Genomic DNA, 22021 nt, shown 5'->3' with positions numbered 1-22021 from the left:
GGGCTGGTTTTCTCCAGTCAACATAATTCTCTCTGAAGATTCACCCAGATTTTGTCTGCCACGCACTGTTGCTGAGTAGCACTCCCTGGGCTGGACGTGTCCTGCTTTAAACATTCACCTGTGGCAGGACATCAGAGGGCTCTAGTTTTAAACTGTTTTCCAGTTTTCACAATTTCTAGGGTTAGAAGCCAGAGGCCAGGCAGGTGAAATAACCCACACTGAGGTCCACGGGCAGCGGAAGGTGGCACCATCATTCAAGGCCTGGCCCGTTGGCGGGAGTCACGCGAGGCTGTAGGTGGGAAACGGGAACTGTGGAGGCTTGGGAGTGACGGATGGCCTGATGTCTTCAAAGTCACTTAAGCAGGGTGAGTCAGTATTAGAGGACACTGTGACTGGCATTGGTCAAGGGCTCAGGGAGTTCTAAGTCTCCTGCGGGAAGATTTGTTGCTGTTGGAAAACAAAGTCACCATGGAGGGACACAAAACTCAATCAGCAGTTAGAGGAGCTTGCAGAGTGAATATGCGTCAGGAGTGGTGGGGCTGGACACCGAGAGCTGGCAGAATGGGAGAAAGCTGCTTCCTCATCCCTGAGCCACGAAGTGATGGCTCTGGGGAGCAACAGGGATCAGAGGTCTGGGGGATCCACCTTGGAGGCACCAAGATATGATGAAAAGAGAGAGAAGGAGGGTCAGGGAGGAAGGCAAGAACCAAGGTCAAGGAGGACTCTGTGACTTGGCCTTTCCAATGCAATGGGGGTAAAAAAAGATGTGTATTTGTTAGCTATAGCTGCATAACAAATTGACCCAAGTCTTAGTGGCTTAGACATTTCTTGTCTCACAGGGTCTGTGTGTGTGGGAATCTGTAGATGACCTGGCAGCACCCTCTTGTTCTAGACTCCCACAGGCTGCAGTCGGGGCTATACCATCTGGGGGTTAGTGGGGAAACACCCAGTTTGGAGCTCCCTCGTATATTTGGTGTGGACAGGATTGAGTTTCTCAAAGGTTTTCGGACAGGAGGCTTCTGTTTAATGCTGACTGTTGGCCAAAGGCCACCCTCAGTTCCTTGCCAACTGGGCCTCTCCGTGGGCAGCTCACAGATGGCAGCTGCTTTCATCAGAGCCAGGGAACAGGCTAAAGCAAGACCAAGGAGGTGACCTGGTGAAGACACTGCCTCGAGCCCAAACTCAGGAGTGTTTGTGGCCTTCTCGGTAGCAGGAAGTCACAAGAGCAGCCACGGTCAGGAGAAGGCGGCTCAGGGGTCCGGGTACCAGCACTGGAGAGGCTGCCCTCCCAAGGGAGGAGACAGCACAGCTGGATTTGACCCAGGACTCCCCCAGGTGGCCCTGTGAGAGGACAGAGCGAAGGAACAAGTGCCAGCTGCCTGCGGGACCTTCCGGAGACACCTTGTGCTCTCGGGCTCTAAATGGAAGCCCAGGAGGCCAAGCTCAGCCCCCGCCCTCAGTAGTAGGCAGCTTTGAGGGCTGGGGTGCAGCTCAATGGGCATGCCCTTGCCCAGCTTGCTGCAGAAATGGGCCAGAACCTGCCTCGCCATCCGGGGCTCTGTCCTTGAGGCTGGAAACGTCTTCAGGGCATGGAAAGAAGGGAACCAAGGCCACTGACATTTTCAGGAGGCCACAGTCTCAGTCCCATTCTGGAAGGGAGGCCACTGACGAGTCTACACCAGGGCCACTTCCCTGTCACCCTGCAGCCAGGGGAACAGACAGCAATGTGCAGAGAAGGGCCACTGAGGATCCCACCCCAGGGCCTGGTGCCCCTCCCCAGGGAGCCTTTCCAGGGGCACTCAGGGGCCAGGAACAAAGGGGCACCCTGAGGGCTGGGCCAGGGCTGGACATGGGTGTACTGGGGAGGTGCAGGGGCAGAGGACCAGGTCCACAGCTTCGCCCACATGCTGCGTGCAAGAACCAGAACTATTTACTCTGTGTTAGCTTCACTCAGGGTCAAATCCAAGGGCACTGTGCCACTGAGTTTCATCCTCAACCTGTTTTGTTTTCAGTTTTGAGACGGGGGTCTTCCTAATTGTCCAGACTGGCTTGGAGCTTGCAATCCTCCTAGCTCAGCCTCTCATATAACTGGGATTACAGTCGGGCACCTCTGCACTGGGTAAGAAATAGAACTATTTCTTGCAGTCCTGTTTGGGACAAGAGAGAGCTAGCATCCAGGATAGTGTCCCCCCTCTCCCCTCCCTCCAGGGGTGTCTCTGGACCCTGTGAAGAGGGCCGGCCTCATGGCTACAGGAACTGAGGCTGTTCTTGGGCTGAGCAGAAACTTCTTTTATATATATATATATATATATATATATATATATATATATATATATATTGTGGTACCGGGGATGGAACTCATGACCTAGCGCTTGCCAGGCAGGTGCTTGTGCCATTGAGCTAATGTGACCATCCTGCCCACCCTGCCCCAGCAGGCCTGGAGTGGGAAGGCTCAGGGCCGAGGAACTTGGCAGCCTCTAGGAGAAGGCAGAGGCGGCCAACACCAGCTCCACACCCGCCTGGGAAGGGCACAGCCTGCCAGGACTCACTTTTCTCGTGCCTCATGCTGGGGCCTGAGCCCGGGGAACAGGCTTAAGCACTGGGAGACCTGGACCCCAACCCCGCCTCACTCTCTAAGTGCTCTCTGGCCTTGAAGTGTGGTTTTCCTTCATGTGAGCCATGTCTGAGGCAGGAGCTGGTCACCCACTCCCTGCCATCCTCCCGAGGCTGACATCACACAGGGGCGCTCAATGGCTGCAGGAAAATTCTGAGGCCCACGACACAGCCCAGGCCCCCAACTCTGGGCCTGAGTCTGTCTTGTTTTCGTTGCTTTTTGGACTCAACATGGGTGATAACAATGATTATCAGAAAACCACACCTCGGGGCTGGGGGTTTAGCTCAGTGGCATAAGCACCTGCCTTGCAAGCAGGCGGTCGTGAGTTCGATCCCCGGTACCGATAAAAATGAAAAAGATAAAAAAAAAAAAAAAAAAAAAAGAAAACCACACCTCGCTACGCACACAGGCACACATGAGGCACCAAAGACCAAAGAAGTGAAGCGGGCTGAGGCCAAGCCCTGAGCCCTGGTCAGCTTCCAAGTGGGTGGGTCCCTCGGGGTGTCCACTTCAGGGAACTCAGCCCAGGGTGGCGCAGTGTCCACGCAGTGTTCGTCCATTGCGTAGCTGGAGACGTGCACGCTGGCTGGCTGGCATTCACTCACCACTGTGACGGAGTGCTGGCTGTGGGATGGTGGTGTCTGTCCCAGAGCACTGCTGGGTGCTAATGAGATGGTGCTAATGCCAGGACTGCCCCCAGCACACAGTGCACATCGCACACAGTCACGAGCGCTGCCCTGGACAACGGCCAGCACCGCTTCCCTCCATTCTTTGTCTTGCAGGGGGACAGAAGGAAGCAGGACATTGCCCTGTGGATAGAGCTTTCTGTGGAAGAGCCCCGACCTGCAGGCACTTGGGCTTGGCATCCTTATGAGCATTTTGGGGACACAGCTGGCTGCCGAGGCCCAGAGAGGCCTCTCCATGAAAAGTCAGTGGCAGAGTGTAAGCCAGAGCTGGACTCGGCACAGAGGAACCGGGCGCTGTGTGAGCCTGAGGATGGCCGAGGAGGAGGAGCCTGCCTGTTGCCCTGCTGGGTGTTGTCCCTGGGCAGGTCTCACCCAGCACCCTCTCCCATGATGTCCCAGCTGCCCCCGATCCAGGGACACCGGGGAGAGCTGCCTCCCGACAGCTAGGTCTCCACTGGAGCCCAGCTTTTCACGCCCAGTGCAGGGACCCGGGCACTAATGTAACCTGGGAGATGGCAGGCGTGGGGACAGGAAGAGGAAGGTAAGCATCTGATCCGGGAGATGAGGCTCAGGGGAGGCCATGACCTTGAGGGAAAGTAGCACAAGGCCACTGACCTAGTCATTTTTTTCTGTTTTGTTTTTCTGATAGGGCCTCCTGTGTAGCCCAGGCTGGCCTTGAGCTCACAGTGACCCTCCTGCCTCAGTCTCTCGAGTGCTGGGATGACAGGTGAGTGCCACCATGCCCACCTGTCTTAGTTACTTTTTTGATGCTGGGACAAAATACCCCGCACTCACAACTTATTGGACGAGAGGTTTATTTTAATGCACAGTTGGCAGAATTTCACTCCATAGTCAGCTGGCTCCAAAGCAGGGCAGTCCTGCAGAGGGGCGTCTCGGGGGAGAAACAGTCCATGGCAGAGAGGCCGGAAGCAGCGGCATCAATGGAGGAGAAGGGAAATATTTACACACCCTTCCACGCTTCGCCTCCCAACGTCACACCCAGCTATAAATCCATCAGTGAACTAATCCAGTGTCACACACCCATGACCGCTCACCCCAACCGCTCCTGCTGTGAGCACTGGGGAGAGGCTCAGACATCAGCAGTAGCAGCCAAACACATGGCCTCGAGCCCTGATTCAGCAGGTGACCGTGCAGACACCTGGGAGTCTGCTGCCCTGTCTTCCTTGGGCACAGGCAGAGGCCTCTGTGTGTTCAGCTTTCCTGACACCCTGGCTCTGATCAGACTGATGCCCTGATGCTGCATGATGGATCCGGGAGTACATTCCAGATCCTTGTGTTTGGTGAACAAAGAATCGCAAGTGTACACCCAGTAAAAGAAAAAGTTGCTATGCTATATATATATTTTGGTACCTGGACTCAAACTCAAGACCTTGTGCTTGCCAGGCAGGCGCTGTGCCTCTGAGCTACATCCCCAGCCCCTACTCCCCTTACTGAAGATAACAGTTAGGTGTCCTCAGGGGAGGTGCTCGGCAATGGAATTAAAAGGGTGCCATAGACAGAGGAAAAGAGTTCTAGAATTTTTCTTTTTATCGGTACCACAGATTGAACTCACGACCGCCTGCTTGCAAGGCAGGTGCTTATGCTGGTAAGCTAAATCCCCAGCCCCTCTTTTTTTTTTTTTTTGGTGGTGTTGGGGATTGAACCCAGGACCCCATGCATGCAAACTAAGAACTCTGCCACTGAGCAACATCCCCAGCCCCTGAGGTTTTCTAGATTTTCAAAGATGTGCACAGCTGGGTATGGTGGTGCACGTCTGTAATTGTAGCACTTGGGAGGCTGAGGCAGGAGGATTGTGTGGCAATTTTGAGATCAACGTGAACTCAAGGCCGACCTGAATGAACTACACAGCAAGAGTCAGTCTCAAAAAGTCAAAAAAAAAAAAAAAAAAAAAAAAAAAGGTGTGCACAACCTCCCACCTGTGCTTCTCATTGGATCTTTGGGGAGAATTGACAGAAGGCAGAGTCTTCTCAGCAACCTCCAACTCCTGTCCCAGAATGCACTCTGATTAAATCACATACATGAGATGAAGTCCTTATATATGAACCTTAAGGTTTAGGAGGGGTAAAGTTATGAACTAAGGACATGTGTTTGGCCTGGAGCTTTAGAGATTTCCAGGGCCTTTGCTATTGTTATTCTATGTCTGCTTCTCCTGGACACTGCAAGGAGGTCCTGGGGTGTGGCTCAACCTCAGGTGGGCGGAGGGGTGTGGCCTCCAGCCCCAGCCTCTGCTGCCTCTAGTAAGCCTGCTGCCCTTCCCTTTTCAGGCCATTTGGGGTGCATCCCTCCCTGCCTTTCATAACTTTGCTGGCAGGCTGGCTGTCTTTTTCGGGGGTGGGTCATGGACAAGAGAAACAGAGCTATCTGGGAAAAAGAGCCCAAGAGGACCCCTCTTCTGTGTGTAATGAGGTCTGATATTCCAAGGTTACATCAATACGTATTTTTTTCACTTTATTTTTTCAGTGTAGGGAATTGAACTCAGGACCTCACACATGCTAGGCAGGGCTGTACTGCTGAGCTATGCCCCAGTCCCCATCAAAATACTTTAAAAACAAGATCTCTGGCCAGGTGTGGTGGCACATGCCTATCAGCCCAGCACTTGGGAAGCCGAGGCAGGAGAATTACCATAAGTTGAGGCCAACCTGGGCTCCCTAGTGAGCTCAAGGCCAGCCTGAACTACATTGCAGGCTTCTGTCTCAACACAAACCAACCCAAAACAAGATTTCCTGGACAGTCACGAAGAGACTGCTGTCCAGCTAGACATCTGTGACAAGTGGCACACAGCAGGTGCTTGATGAAGTCTCCTCTGCCAACCTTTCCTGCTGGGGGTGCCCAGAGCATCTCACTTCCCCCAAGCAGAGGGGTTTGGAGACAGGCATCAGGCACCCGCCTGCTCTCCGGCAAGCTGCTAAATGACCGAAGGAGAAAATTTGGGCTCCTCACGCCTTTTACATTAGGAGCAAGGAACGTGACACGAACGTGGTCATTTTAACTCTGCGCCCTGCATGGAGGCAGGGGGAGGACTGACTCCTCAGAGAGGGGCCAGAAGACACCTGCTGTCAGGCCCTGTAGGTCCCCAAGCAGCCAGCCTTCAGCTGTAACAGGTGGGAGATGCCACTGTCTGGGGACCAGGGGAAAAGGACAGCACCCCACGTCTGCCTTTCCCCAGGCACCCACTGTGTTTGATGGAATGGCCCTAAAGGGATGCTCTCGGAGCACTTAAAACCTCAATTGTAAATGGGACATGGTGGCGTTTGTCCGGTCCTTTGCTGCTTTCTCAGGGCCTGCAATATGCCTGTCAGAGTGGGTGCTCAAGAAATATCTGGCCTTAGCCAGGCAGGGTGGCACACTCCTATAATCCCAGCCACTCGGGAGGCTGAGGCAGGAGGATCACAGGGAGTTCGAGGCCAGCCTGGGCTACAAAGTGAGCTCAAGGCCAGTCTGAACTAGAGTGAACCTTTGTCTCAAAAAGACAAAAAACAAAAAAACACCTCAATTTTCCTCATCAAATCTATTCTTTTGGAGAAAGTTTGGGGAAGGTCACCTAACAGCAGGCAAAGCGCTGTTAAAGACGGGCATGGTGGCCCAGCCCAGCACTCAGGGAGGCCACGGCGGGAGAATCAGCAATGCAAGCGTAGGCTAAGCAATGTATGGAGACGCTGTCACTCAAAGTCTTTAAAAAGGGCTGGGAATGCAGTTTAATGCAAAAAGCATGGATTTACTCCTCAGTATTAGGGGGAGAGACCTGGTGACTGCTGCAGGGCCGGCCCGGGAAGACCCCACCAGCCCAGGCCGTCGGGTCCCCGGCAGGTAGGAGGTGACTCCCAGGCCGGCTCCCTGGAGCCGCACCTCCTCGCCTCTGCCTCCAGGTGGCGCTGACGGGAGCGGAGCGTGCGCTTGTCACTCACGGCGGGGAAGGCGGGACCTGGGAGGCGCTGGCTTCTGATTGGCTCTGCGCAGCCCCGCTTTCCCCCGAGCTCCCCGGTCGTGAGCTGGCGGAGGAGCCCGGGTGCGGGGGACGCGGCAGGAGGGCAGGGCCCGGGTCGCCCGACAGACCCGGGGAAAGAGCACGAAACGTGGGAGGGCACAAGGACAACCCTAACTTTAAAGAGTTCTAAAAATAAAGACAGTGACGTACGGTTTTCCACCTTTCATACATTTGGACCGGAGGGAGAAGTCCCCGGCCGCGCAGGTTAGACGACAGCCGCCGCCCCGCAGGAGTCGGTCCCCGGTCCGCCCTCTCCCGGCCCGCGTCCGCCTGCCCGCTGGCGCCACCCTCGGTCACCTCGCCCCCCGCGCGCTGCGGGCTTCCCGACTGTGGGTGGCCCGGGGTCGCCCGGGGCTCTCCCCACCCTGGCGGGCACCGAGGAGCGGCTGAGGCTGGGGCTGGGGCGGCGAGGGCTTCCGGGGAGGGCGCCCCCGGGTACAGGTCGCAGAGGCCTGGGTGGGGTGGCGAGGGGGTCGGGGTAGGGGACAGCAGCGGGAGGGGCGGCCTCAGCTCAGCGGTCCTGGTCCCCCGGCGAGACTTCCTGCTAAGTGTACTTGTGAGTCCCCCGTGACTGCACAGCAGGGGCAGAGACCTCAGCACCTAAGAGCTGGGACACTACCTCCCTCCCAGGCCTTCCGGCCAGCTCCTCCCCCGGGCCCCCAGGCCCCTGGGCATCACCCCCTCGCCTAGTGTCCTTTGCTGGTTTCTCAGGGCCTACAATATGCCTGTCAGAGTGGGAGCTCAAGACATATTTGGCCTTAGCCAGGCAGTGTGGCATACTCCTATAATTCCAGCCACTCGGGGGGCTGAGGCAGGAGGATCGTGGTGAGTCCAAGGCCAGCCTGAACTACTTTGTTTCAGAAGCCTCAGAACTGCAGGCCCTCAGGCAAAGGAGCATCATACACACACACACACACACACACACACACACACACACACACACACAATTTTTGTTTTGTTAGCTGGACCAGGAGGGTGCACACCTATAAGCTCAGCACTCTAGGAGGCTGAGGCAAGAAGCCTGACAGTTCAAACCCAGCCTGGACAATTTAGGGACTTAGCAAAACCATGCTAAAAAATACGTATCTATTTATCTATATATATTTAAAGGCTGGGAATGTAGCTCAGTTTGGACGCCCTGGGTTCATTTCCCAGTACTGCATAAATAATAAATAAGTACAAAAAGAAGTATTTGTTAAACAGAACAGGGGAGCAGATGCTTCTTGATCTGCAAAGAAGACTCTCGGCACACGGCCCAGGATACTGTGGCGCCTCTTTAGTCTAAGGCCAGCTGGCCCCTTTGTCCTGTGAAAAGTTTGGGACAACACCTGTGGATTTCTAAGGCCCTCCCCCTTCCCCCAGGAGCCATCAGCGCCAGGTGCACCAGGGCAACCCTGCACCTCCACCGGGGAGCCGGGGAGGGTCTGGCCCTGTGGTGTCTGTGGGGCAGCTACTGCACATTTGCTCTGTGTCTGGCGCTGTTCCGAGGGTGGCACGTTTTTCTACAATCCTAGTTTGGAATTGTCTGTATTGGCAGAAAGTAAGGCTGGGACCTGGACTGGGATTGAAACTGGGGCCTTTTCACAGAGCTACAGCCTCGGCCTTATTTTTTTAATTTTTTTTTTTTTTTTTTTGTATTTTTCCTTTTTATCGGTACCAGGGATCAACTCACGACTGCTTGCTTGCAAGGCAGGTGCTTATGCTGCTGAGCTAAATACCCAGCCCCATTTTTTAAAATTTTGAGACAGAAGTTTTCATGAGGTCACTAAGTGGCCCAGGCTGGGCTTAAACTCTTGATCCTGCTGCCTTGAAAATCGCAGCTCCAGGAATCAAACGCAGGTTTGTCTTCTCCAGAGTCCTTGAACCCCAAGGCCAGGCAAGAAAGCAGGGGCGGGGGTAGGGAGCCCCCCAAGGCTCCCCCAGGAGCAGGCCCCAGCCAGGCCGAGGTGGAGGGGAGAGAGGGCGTGGCAAAGGCGAGCGGGGAAGTCGGGCCAGCCGGAAGGGGGAGCCTCAGCAAGGGATCTGCGGGGTGCAGCCTCACAGGAAGGCGGGGGTGGCTGGGGAGATTGTGGGGAAACCCAGGGCGGCCCTGGCGCCCAGCAAGACCAGATGTCTTGGGGACCAGCTGGGGCAGGGTGCTGGAGTGGCACATTAGTCGCCCCGGGAGGCAGCGCACTGGGGGCGGGACCAGAGAGCCGCTGGGCGGAACTCATCTGAGCCCTGACTTTCTAGGCACTAGGTTCACAGAGAGGCCCAGTGCCCCCCACTGAGGTGCTGTCAGTCCCTCCTTTTACAGCTTCTCCAAGTCTTTGCTACAGGTGATCAGCATTCCTTGACATCTTCCTCAACCACACATCCCTTGACTGGACTAAAAAGTGGCTTTGAGCCACGTGTGGTGGCACATGCCTGTAATCTCAGCACTGGGGGAGGCTGAGGCAGGAGGATCCCTGTGAGCTCAAGGCCAGCCTGGGCAACATAGCAGAGCCCTGTCTCAGACACACACACAATGGCTTCTACCTCATCCGTTAGGAAGGTTCCCGGTTGTTAGCTTTTACGTCCAAGTTCTGTTTTCAGCCCTGTGCCCAGGCTGTGCACACTAGGCATTGCTTAGCTTCGGCTCTTCCTTCCACAGATTTGTTTTTCCCCACATCGGGTACTAGCGATTGAGCTCAGGGTCTTCACACTGAGATCCGTCCCCAGCCCTATCTAAGTTTTTGAGACAGGATCTGCCTACATTACTAAATTGACCTGGCTGGGCTCAGATTTCTGTCCTGTTTCAGCCTCCCAGATGGTAGGATCAGGGCCGCACCACCGCTCCTTCCCCGTTTCAAGATGGGCGCGCGTGGGAAGGCGTTTAGCTCTTTGGGGTAGGCACTGTTTCCTGGGGACTGCCCCCTGCCCTCAGGGAGGCCCAGGGTGGGAGCCGGGGCTGCAGGGGAGCTGCATGGCTGATGCTCCTTTGCCTGAGGGCCTGCGGTTCTGAGGCTTCAGCTTTGGGCAGGGCGGGCGGGGAAGGGAGCTGCAGCTGTGCGGGTGACTGCAGGTAGATTTTTAAAAAAATTTTATTTTAAAGTGAATAAAACCAAACAAAATAGAATAAAGCTAATTAAAACAAAACAGTGAAAGTGATACAGGACTTTAAACAGAATAGGAAATCAATAATGGCTACCATAATGCCTCTTGTCATTTTCAAAACTACTGCTCATATCACCAGACATAGTAAAATCAAACAAATAACAGAATAAAACCAGTCAAAACACAACACTGAATAAAACAAAACAATACAATGGAGCCAAAAAAAAAAAAAAAAGTGAGAACAATACTGGGTTTCAGACACAAGGCAGAAGGAAACCCCCGTACTTGCTTTATTGTATACTGTTATCCTAAATGATGCTCAGACCACCAGCCCGAGGCCTGCAAACTCAGTCAAACAATAAGAGCATTCAGTTGTCGGTGCCTCAGTTGATCAACTCAGCCTGTCCTCCGTATCCACCGGTTGCTCATGGTGGTGATGAGGGTGTGTGTGTAGGGTGCTCCTGTCTCCCAGCCCGAATGCCAGCTGGCTCACAGGAAGGGCACATTGGCTTCTTGTTTCTCCTCCCAGACCCTCCAAGGCTGCCTTTGGCTCACAGGAAGGCTGGATTTTTTTTTTTTTTTTAAGTAGTAAAACAGTGTTGTACTCTTGGAGGCTAGGGAGGAGGATTTCAAGTCTGAGCCTAACCTGGGATGTTGGGGTCTGTGCCTAGATCCCCAACCCCCCAAGCGGGTGCACAGTGGAGGCTCAAAGAAATGAGACACGCAGCATGGTCTTTAGGGTTGCAGCAGGAGTGAAATCCTCTGCAGAGCTCCTAACTCTGCTGGCCAGGCAGCTGACTGACCCTGGGCAGCCCGTGTTCAATCAGAACAAGCAAGGAGTTGAGTGGACAAGGGAGGAACCCTGAGCAGGACCTTGGGAGGGGTTCAAGGACCCTCAGAGCAACAGACGATGCTAGTTAAGGAAAACAATCCAGAAAGTCTCCGGGTGGCCTCAGCTGTGGCCTATCGTGCCCCTGAGGTGTCTCCTCATTCTCCGGTCAGCCATGCCTGGGCCACACCACAGCCCTGCACATGTATTCAGCTTTAACAGTTTCTTAACACTGGGCAACCTATGATTTAGTGAGATACTGTCTCAAAATTTTAAAAAGGGAGGGGGCTGGGGATTTAGCTCAGCGGCATAAGTGCCTGCCTTGCAAGCAGGCAGTCGTGAGTTCGATCCCTGGTACCGATAAAAACGAAAAAGACAAAAAAAAAAAAAAAAAAAAAAAAAAAAATTAAAAAGGGTTAGCACTTGGGAGGGTGAGGCGGGAGGATTGCTGTGAGTTGGAGACTAGCCAACTAGTAAATAGTAAGATCATCTCAAAAAACCAAAAATAAATAAAGTAAAATAAAATAATAAAAGGAAGTGTGTACGTGGTGGGCTGCGGATATATTTCAGTGTAGAGACTCTGGGTTCAATCCCCAGTCCTGGAAGAAAAGTGTTATTATTAACTTTGTTCAGACACTACCTTAGCGTTTCATGAGTGTTAATGTGCAGAAATTGAATCTGTACTATATTTGCTTTTATTTAGTAAGTCACTGTGTCCTCAGGCACGTGTCAGTCACTGAACCTGCTGCCACCCCAAGGGTGGTCCTGGGAGGCTGTTAGAACGCTCACAGGTCCAGCAGGCTTCCAGAGGTGCTGAGTGAATACGGGGTGCTTTGAGGAGGCCACGGGCTGGGGCCGGGATGTGCTAACTTCACGACAGTGGCCGTGTCACCTTCCTCAGTTGCTCATTTTCCCCACAACCACCTCTGCTTTCCTGCTTCCCCCAGGGCCACCCTGATGGTTCTCAGCAGGCCTCCCGTGCACAGTAACCTACGCAGATTTGACAGCCGGCAAACCACGCCTGCCTGTAGGACTTTCCCTGCTGGAATTCCCCGGCCCTGCGTGATGGTGGCAGAAGGGCACAGTGACACAGGCGCAGCTGACTGGGGCAGAGGATGGCTCTGACTCAGCAGCAGCTCTCTCGGGCTCTGCACGGACGCAGCCTAGTTAAGGGGGTGCGATGTGGATGTTTCCGCAGAGTCCGAGTGCAGGTTCCCCGGAAATTCTGTCATCTCAGCGCAGTTCCCCGAGTCAGGGGAGGCTGCTTGAGTGGGCTGAGCCCCTCTGGAAAGGTTTCCTCGGAGGATGAAAGATGCCCAAGGTACTGGGACGCTCAGCCTTGGCCAACAAGAGTCGGGGCATCTGTGACTCGTTGCAAGGGGTGGACTCTGAGAGCAGCAGAGCCAGACAGCCTCGCTCCCCCAGAGAAGATGGGAGTCTGGATTTTGCTGCCAAACCTTTGCAATCTCACCATTTGCAAACCATTAAATTAAAAAACTCCTCGCGGCCGGACAAAATAAGACCCTGCGCACCTTCCGTTCTACCCCGACTGTGACCTCAAACACTAATCAGCACCTACTTCTCAGTCGGATAAGCGGCCACCTACCTGGGCTCTCAAAGTGCCCCTTCCCCAGACTGCAACGTTGTCAATGAGACAGGATGGGGACAAGTGCCAGCGTCCACATGGGGTCACCGGTGAACACTCACCCCACAAGGTTTCTCTACCAGCATCCCCGTTCTGCTGCCCACTTCCCTGGCGCTGATCTGGGGCCCGTGAAGGCCAGGATTAGGGGCAGCTGGCAGCAGGTAAGTGGTGCCTTGCCCTGGGCCGCCCAGCCTTGCCTTTGCAGGCACAGGCCAGGCCTGGCCCCTGTGAAGGCAGGTGCTCGTTCCTTCCCCTACTCTGGGGAAGCAGAGGCAGAACACTCCTGTCCTCCTCTAGAAAAGTAGTCAGCTGTGTTCCAGTGGCCCTCTGTCCTTGTAACTTTTTTTTTTTTTTTTTTTGTCTTTTTCCTTTTTATCAGTACCGGGGATCGAACTCACGACTGCTTGCTTGCAAGGCAGGCACTTATGCCGCTGAGCTAAACCCCCAGCCCCTTGTCCTTGTAACTTTAAAGGTAAATCTTCGAAGAGTATCCATTTGTTTTGAATGTGTTGTGCTTGAGCTGATTTTGTTCTGACACATTGGCTCAAAATAAGATCGACCCTTTGGAAAATCACCCTGGTGAAGCCACTTACTTCAGCTGGTTGGGAGGGCTTCACTGGTAACAGCTGAGATCCACTGACAGCACCTTGTGCCTCTCAACTGAAAGGGACCTTGTCCTGCTTGGAGAAAGAGCACCGCTTCAGGATGTAAGAGCCAAGAAAGTGAGGTTCTAGCTGAGGAGGAAGGGTTTGCTTCAAATATATATATATATATATATATATATATATATATATATATATATATATATATATTTATTTATTTATCGGTACCAGGGATCGAACTCACGACTGCCTGCTTTCAAGGCAGGCACTTATGCCACTGAGCTAAATCCCCAGCCCAGTATATGTTTAAAAAAAAAAATTTAAATAAAGACACTGAAGGAACTGACCAGGCATACTTAAGACCATGCAAGAGGAACCAGTAAAAGAACCCCCTGGAACTGTCTGAAACAGCCTCAGACGGGCTGTGTGGCAGGTGCGGGGATGAGTTAGGGTCCTGGTACAGGATGGTTTGGCTGCTTCACATGTTGCTTCCACTTTAGGGCCAGGCGTGGGGGTGCAGGAGGCCGAGGTGAAGGGTCACCGTGAGTGAGAGGCCAGCTTGGGCTACCGAGTGAGTTCAAAGCCACCCTGGACTACATATCAAGGTCCTGTCTCAACGAAAATTTGCTACCATTTTATTTACAACTGGATTTCTCATCCCTCGGCACTTTGCAGTGCCTCTCGTTTGGTAGTTAGTAGGCATCACTTTGTACGAGTGATTTTTACACCACACCCCACTGCCTCCAGCTTCGGACTGCAGCCTCTGGAGGGCACTGCCAGCACTGCACATGGCTGGTCTGCAGGACCTGGTGCTTCCGGTGTGGACAGCAAGGCAAGAGCCCTTTGCATCTGAACGCAGTTAAACCTATTCAGCACAGTCTGCAGGGGCTTAAAAGAAGCAGAGAGAGAAGGAAGAGCCCCGCTGCACGATCAAATTAGTCCAGTCACCCTGGACAGCATAGCTCTGGGAAGATGAACGTCCCCTGTGTGGGGCCATGTGCTAGGAACGTCACTGTCAGGTGGTGGGAGAGGCCTGGCAGCTAGTTAGAAGCAGCACCACCGTTACCCAGGATGCTCTGTGGGGTGGGGAGGCAGCAGAGTGGGCTGTTACCATGGCGCCTTCAGACTAAGTCCTGTGACTCTTCTGCCCCACCCAACCCTCAGGTAGCAGCAGGAAAATCACAACTGCTTTGTGGGGCTAATGATTACATTTCTGTTGATCCTCTCAGGGTCTGGGGTGGGGTGGTGGTGATCTTTAGTTTCAGGCCTTGGTCAAGGTTAAATGTGAGGGCGGAATGGGTGGTGCTCCCGAGGGGCAGGGGCTGTCCAGGGTGGAAGGCGGGTGGGGGGGGGCAAGAGCTAACACTGGTCCATGCACATGAGGCCTCTCTGAGGCAGACTGGCCTAGTAAAAGGCTGGCTTAACAAGAGGCGGACAGCCCCTGCCTCCTCTCTTCCTGGTACGGGGAGTTGATGTGTGGAAAGAACCAAGGCTCAGAAATCATGCTCAGAGTCATGCTCTGTAAAGTGTGGTCTCCAGAGTAACAGCGTGGAGAGGCAGCGGGAACATTAACAGGTCATTAGATGGCTACGGGGGATTAATGCGGTTCTCTTTCCGGGCTGGGTCACAGCAGGAACTGGCTGTTACACAGCAAGGCTGCCCCTCGAGTTTTGCTCCCTCACCTGCTGCCTTGGGTGTCTGCTTTCTGCCAGTTGTGAGTCGGTGAGGCCAGACACAGCTGCCTGATCTTGGACTTCAGCCTTCACAACCACATTGAATCAACTTCTTTCCTTTATACATTTCCCATTTCTATTAGAGCCACAGAAAATTCACTAAGGCAGCTTCTCGCGGTGCTCAGGAGATGCCACTGGAGACAGCTTGTCTGGATTCACCACACCATCCCGGAGTCCCTGGGCAATTTCTCATTTCTTTTACCTCATCTGGCCACAGGGGTGATGGTGTCAATGGTGCGGCTGTGGGGCTTGGGGGAGACCAGTCCCTCTCAGTAAGAATCGAACGGACCCACTAAGGCTGGTTTTTTTATTTTTTTTTTTATTTTTTTACCATCTTTGCTGCTTGCTGGGTTTAGTTTCATGGAGCTCATATTTGGGGGAAAACAGTCGCCCACTGGTGGCAGGCACAGGTTGGGCCCACGGTGGCTGGAAGGATAGAAGGGCCTGGAGGTGGAGGTCATGGGGAGCAGGGTCCCATCAGAGTTGAGCAGACAAGAGGAGGCTGTGACTTTCTGACTGTGACATCTCAAACAGGGCACTTGACCTCTCTAGAGCCATGTCCTGCGGGAACTGATAAACCTGCACTGCAGATACGAGGAGCAGATGACAAGAGAGTCTTACACAAGCGCACCTGGCACGCACAGGCGCCACATGTGTTGGCTCCCTACCCTTCAGAGCGAGGGCCCACAGGAGCCCACCGTCAGCGACTGCACGAGCCCAGCGCGCATGCATGTGCGGAGCTGCCACGGTGCATGGGATTCTCTTATAGCTTTCCAAGTGTTTTCCTTCACTGCTCCCTCCTAGATGATGGTGACAATGGTTTGTGGTGCTGAGGATCTAACTCAGTGGCAGGGAAAATGCTTTACCCCTGGGCCCTCGGTTTCCTTCATGTCTCTTCCCACAGCACCTGGACGGTGTTCTCCTAGCATGCAGGTTTGGCGCTGTCATGATTTCAAAGCCTCCAAATCCCCGCCCCGCCCCCGCCCCCGTCTCTGCTGGGCTGAGTCCCTGTCCAGGGTGTGCCCAGTGTGCTGAGTGCAGAGGCCTTTCTGAGGGGAGCTGTGTGTGCACAGCACAGCTAGCGTGACCTTGTCCTGGGAGCTGTCTCCCCTCAGCAGAACAAGTAGGGGAATAAAGACCCAAACAGCTTCATAAAATGGGGACAGAAAAAGACAAGTGAGAAGCTGAGTGGGGGCCATGAGCAGGTCAAGGTAGGGGCCTCAGTAAACAAGCGTTACACAAGGGCTCCTCCCTGCTCCACTCTAAACCCCAGTGTGCAGAGTTTGGCTCCAGAGGCCTCTCAGTGACCCCAATCTAATTCTCAATGTCCTGCAAGGGCTGAGCAGGAAGATAAGCGGCCTCATTGAACCGGCCCCTTGGAAACTCATCAGCTCCTCCAAGGGTGCAGCTGAGCACTGAGCAGGCTGGGTGTGGGCTGGGTGTATAAAGGCAGGAGGGGCAGAGCAGATAAGAGCCTTTGGGCCGAGGCCTGAGCACTGGGGATTCTAGGAAGGCGGTACAGTTGGGTCTCCGGCCCGGGTGACCTGGGTTCTAATGGAAACCAACTGGAATTATCAGGATAAAATCCAGAGCTAAAGAGCGGAAGCAGCAACAGGACAAAGGCACTACCATGAGCCCAGGGTGCAGGAAGAGGGCCCCACGTCAGCGCGGCCCCATCTGCTTCCCCCAGTCTCACCTGCAGTCCAGTCTCAGTGGCCCCAGTGTGCACATGTTCCCCCTGCTCCGGCCTCAGCCCCACTTCTCACATTCCCTTTGTCGGCTGGCTTTCCTTCCTCTCCCCTGGTGCTTCAGCCCACAGTCCCTCCTGTCACCCTGCCGTTCTCTGCATTCCCCACGCCTTTGTTCCTTACCTCCAAGCTGGGCTGGGAGAGGTGAACCCAGGATGGTTGCCTAGCAATGAGGAAAGTAGGCCAAACATCGACCAGCAGCCAGGGGAGGGAGGAAGGAACCAGGGAGGAGAGACAGGGGTCCCACTCTACCAACATGGGCCAGGCTACTGCTCTGGGAGAGTTCCAGAGCTTTGTCACCCAGCCCTGACTCAGGGTGGGGTTTCTCAGTAGCCCCACAGGCATTGCCCTTTTTCAAAAGACCAGCCCACCCCATGCCCACAAGAGGCAAGGCGGGAAGGCCAGCGCTGGGGCTCCTCACCAGGCATAGCTCTCACTGCTTCTAAGCCCAGAAGTGAGACACGACGCATCACACTCAGGGCAGGAGAGGGGGCCGGGGTTACAGGGAATGGGCCTAGGTGACCACCAGGCCTGGGATTAGGGGAGCTGCAGGGAAGTCTTCTAGAGGCTCCAGACCAAGGACACAGATTAGATTTTCTTCTCTTAGGTAACGGATACCTTGTATGCAGAGATGGCTCTTCCAGTGGGGCGGGAAAGAGGCTAAAGGGCTTGGGATCAGGTCATGCCAGCGTAGACATTGGGGCTCAAGAGCTGGGACCTGAAGGAAAAGCCCAGTGTGCACAGGTGGCCTTCGGGTCTGGTGGGTTGGATGCTCCATTCAGTGCAAGGGTCGGGGCTGAGTCTAATGCCTTTGCTCTTCTAAGAGAAAACCATAGCACCTGTGGTTGAAACACCCAAAGGAGAGGGTCCCCGAGTGTGTGCTGCACTGCCCTGCCATCCCCCACAGGCCCATGAACTCCAATGGGCACGGCACAGCTGGAGGCTGACATCTGGCAGGGTTCTCTGTAATCTGGCTGACCAACTGCATAGATTCCGATGCAGTTGATTATGAAAGATGAGCAGAGCCCCGGCCTGAAGGAGCTGTGTTGTACCCTTCCCTTTCCTGAAGTGGCCTTGTTTTGCACCCACTCTCCCAAGTTTGAGGCCAGTCCAGTTCCACAGCCCCTCATGTGCAGACACAAGACTCAGGCCAGGCTGAGTATTAACCTGGCCTCAGGGAGACCTGAAGACTCAGGAGGACTTGACTTGCACGTACTTCATGTTCATTCAGAGTCATGAACATGAGAGCTCATCTCTCCCACTCTGCTCAGAAATGCCAGGATGCTGGCTTCTTCAAAGCACCCAGGCCTGTCAAGCTGGGTCTTCCAACAGCCTCTCTGGTTCTCAGAATGAAAGTACTCACCACCCATCCAAAGCTTCAGAGAACTGGTAATTAGTACTGCATTCTGGAACTGGGATCCATTTCTTTTGTGCGAGGGCCCCCCTCCAGCCATCCCTCTTAGAGCAGGAGGCAGAGGGGAGCTGGTGCCCTTGCATTCACTGGCTCTCCCCTGCACACTCTCAGAATAATGCCCCTTGGGAGATGGAGTCTGAATAATGTTTAGCATGGAAGATAGTATGTGCATTCTGGGGGAAGCATGTTGAACAAAAGATCCCACTGAGGTTTATGTTCCTGTGAAGCCCCTTCCTGCTATCCCCCTTGAGGCAGGCTGCAGACTAAGTGCTCCACCTGCTGCCTGGGAACCACTGGTGCTGGTCTATGCACCTTAAGGGCCTTGCCTTCATGCTGTGTTCATCTTCACGTCTAAGGTCTCTGTATACTGATGGCTGGAGACCAGGAAGAACCCTACTCTAGGGGCCATCAGGACAGCACACATCCCTGAGCTGTCAGTCAAGGGGACTGTCAACCCCCACACCTTTTTTCCCTCTCTGAAAGAGACAACTGATTCTGCCCTTTTTTTGCCTGGCTGGCGATGGCTTTCCAGCACAGATGTGATGTTTTCCCCTCTAACAGAGGTGTAGTACAGTGCATCACCCAGACTGGTCTTCAGACTGTACCTGGGAGTTTGCTTGGAGCTACAAATTCTCTGGCTCCAGCCTAGGCTCAGAAACTGGAGGTGTGACCAAGCTCTGTACATTTTAACAAGCCCTCCGAGGGACTCTGATGTGTGCTGCTCACGTCCGAGAACAGCCAGGACACTATATTACCTAAGAGCCATAGATTAGAAACCTCATTTAGCTTCTAATCCAGAGAACTTATCCAGAAGTGCGTGTTTTACAGCTACAAAGTGTCTCCCCAAGGGTGGCAGGCCACCAACCTCCCACACTCTGGCTGTAACCGAGCACAGGACCCCTGAGCCTAGGCTTGAAATCTGCCAGTGGTTCTTCCTAAGCCCTTCTCTTCTAGGAGGTGCAGCAGGAATTTAGATGGCTCTAGGCATTGCCATGGCAACAGGGCCTTTCTGAGTCTGTGGGACACCAGGAGCCGGGAGGACACAGTGCAGAAGTCTGCCAATGGATGAAGCACAACCAGATGAGGTGGCTGTGAAAACAGACAGGGCTCGGGATGGCTGCTGCTGCTAGAGTGCATCTGGCTCCCCTCCAGGGTCTTCACAGCCATAAACCAGCAACAACTCAGTTCCAGTGGTGAAGGACAGCTGGTCCTGCAGGGGTCTAGGGATGCTGAGAGCGTGTTGCCAAAAAGGTTTTTTACCCAGGTTAAACTGGGCTCCTAAATAGCCAAAGTGGTTATGAAGAAGGTGCTTGGGTTGGGGATTTAGCTCAGTGGCATAAGCGCCTGCCTTGCAAGTGTGTGGTCTTGAGTTTGATCCCTGGTACCAAAAAAAAAAGAAAAAAAAAAAAGTGCTTGCTATAGTACAGCCACCTGTTTCAGGTCAGGACTCAGGAAAGGGACCTAGTTTCAAACTTTTGATTGATCTTGCTCTGAAGGCAGATCTCAAGTCATGAAGTGCCTTGGAATAACAGGTAATCAAGGCTACGTTAACTCCAACCCACCAAAAAAAAAAAAAAAAACAAAAAAAACAAAAAACCAAAACCCTCAAAAAACCAAAAACCAAAAGGTCAACAAGAATTTATATACCAAACATGTACCATGTCCTGAACACTGGCACCAGTCACCCCTGTAGCCCTCTCTACAGCCTCCAGATGCTGGTCTGCACTAGGGGCGCCTCTTCGAGGGAACACATTCCACCCAGAGACAGGCAGAGAGGAAGGGGTGCATGCTGGCGCCTAGGGAGCCCCCGACGCGAGTCAGGGCCCAGGGGACACTGCCTGTATGCTACACACACCTCAGCCGCTCCAAGCACTTGGCTGCTTTCTGTTCTGGAAGAAGCAAGTAGCTTACGTCTATGCTCAGGGAAGCTACAAAGTGTGAGAGTCAGGAGTGTGTGTGTGTGTGTGTGTGTGCAGTTATCCCTCATACCTAACCTCCCTGAATTCCCCGAGGTGGGCACTGAGAGCCCCCAGAACTCTCCCGACAGTGGCTGCGATCTGAGTTCCCCCGTACTCCCGGGCACCCCAGCCAAGCTATGCTCTTTTCCCACGTGCGTGGGAGCCTCTCTTAAGGCTTCTTCACTGGGTCCCTGCTGGCTCTCCAGATCCTCAATCCTCCTCTGAGCGCCCCAGAACCGCCCTTCCCACCGAAGAGAGGCTAGCTGCTGTGGGCATCTCCTGCCCTCAGAGCGGCAGCACTCTCAGCCCTACCTTCTCATATCTAGGCGGTAGGACTCCGGCATCCCACAGCTGCCGCCTTGGCCTCCCTGAGATATGAGGAAACCAAGAAGGGGCAGGTTGGGAAGGCAGGCCGTAACATCACTTTCTGTGCTGCCCTGTCTGCTCCTTTTGCAGGGCTCCCATCCACCTCACAGGCAAGGTCTGCAGCGGTGCGTGGCGGGCGTGGGGCTCGCACTTCATTTCCGCCGCTGCCCTTTATAAATATTTATAGCAGCGTTCTACTAAAAATAACACCCTGGAGCCCAGAGAACATGAAAACCACGGGGATTTGGACCAGATCATGTGTGCCCGAGCCGCAGGAACCTTAAGGGCCCAGGCCGTACCAGCGCAGCGCCCCGGGGTAGCCCCCTGGCGCCCCGCCCTGCCTCCCAGCAGCACCGGAAGCCTCACCAGGGGAGGGAAAGGAAGGAGGCTATTTTTAGCGAGGTGGCGGTGGCGAGGGTGTGAATAACTGTGTAAGTGAGCGGAGGCCTGCAGCTTTCTTTGCATAAACGGAAGGAGACCTGTTGGTTTTTAAAGGTCAAAGGTAAAGAGGAAACGCGCTCCAGAGCGGAGGCGGGCCACGCGCTGGCTGGGCGCCAGGACGCCGGGCAGGACACAGACACACAGTGCTGAGCGCTTTTTCTTTTCTCTTTCAACTTCCTGGTAAATTCCTGATTCGAGATGAAACCGTGCCCCGAGGGGAGTAGTGAAGATGCTGGGACATGCAGGGCGAGGCAGGGGAAGGCGCCCTCCACTCCTTCCAGGCCGTCCCACCCGCTCCCTGGCTCCCTGGCTCCCTCGCAGCCGAGCGAGGTCGAGCGGCCCGAAAGCCAGTCCAGGTGTGCAGCGAGATGGCTGGGAATGCGCCTCTGGGGGAAGACCCGCCTTCGTCGTGTTGGTGCCAGCTTGCGCCGCGTCCTCTTTGCCTGTACAAGACAGCTCACCGTTAGTCACGGCAGCGCTGCGGGCTCCAGGCGCTGCTGACAGCTGCCGTGCGCCTCCACCTGGAGCTTCGGGGAGGGGTTGTGGGAGGCTCAGCCTTCCCCGGGTGGCCTGAAGGGGCACTGGTGGCACCTGGGATCTTTGTTTAGTCACTGTTTAGGTCACAGGGTCAGGAAATATTTCCACAGAATGAGCTGGGTTTGCAATGTCTGCTTGGAATACGTCAAGCACTGTGGCGGAGCAGGGCAGAGAGGCCTCAAAAATGCCAGGGTATGCGAGGGGAAGCCAGAGCCCTGGGCCAGCAGAGAACTGGCTTGGAGTGGCCAGAAGCAAGACTTAAAGGAGCTTGCTGCATCTCATTTCATGCTGCTGTTGGCTTCTCTCTCTGATGTGGATCAGAGAGAGCAGGGGCCAGAAGCAGAGGGCCAACTATGCAGCCCCAGGC

The 22021-nt window shown here is 54.3% G+C and overlaps 1 protein-coding gene across 10 annotated transcripts in view; it reads right to left on the bottom strand.

The window, feature by feature from the left end:
- Positions 1–21407: 21407 nt before the first annotated feature.
- Dtnb (dystrobrevin beta) overlaps positions 21408–22021 on the bottom strand; it is a 337086-nt gene continuing 336472 nt past the window's right edge. For 8 of the 10 annotated variants that reach the window (XM_063231364.1, XM_063231355.1, XM_063231352.1 and 5 more), the window contains one exon: positions 21420–21560. The gene's annotated coding sequence lies outside the window, so the exon portion shown is untranslated. Of the gene's footprint in view, positions 21561–22021 lie in introns of all 10 variants that reach the window. The other 2 variants (XM_063231357.1, XM_063231370.1) reach the window with 2 other exon arrangements.

This window comes from Cavia porcellus, unplaced genomic scaffold, assembly GCF_034190915.1.
Source record: "Cavia porcellus strain 051 isolate PalLab524CR breed Dunkin Hartley unplaced genomic scaffold, mCavPor4.1 scaffold_1, whole genome shotgun sequence".
Lineage (NCBI taxonomy): Eukaryota > Metazoa > Chordata > Mammalia > Rodentia > Caviidae > Cavia > Cavia porcellus.
The sequence above is the reverse complement of the archived record's forward strand: the minus strand, read 5'-3'. Positions and strand labels throughout refer to the sequence as shown.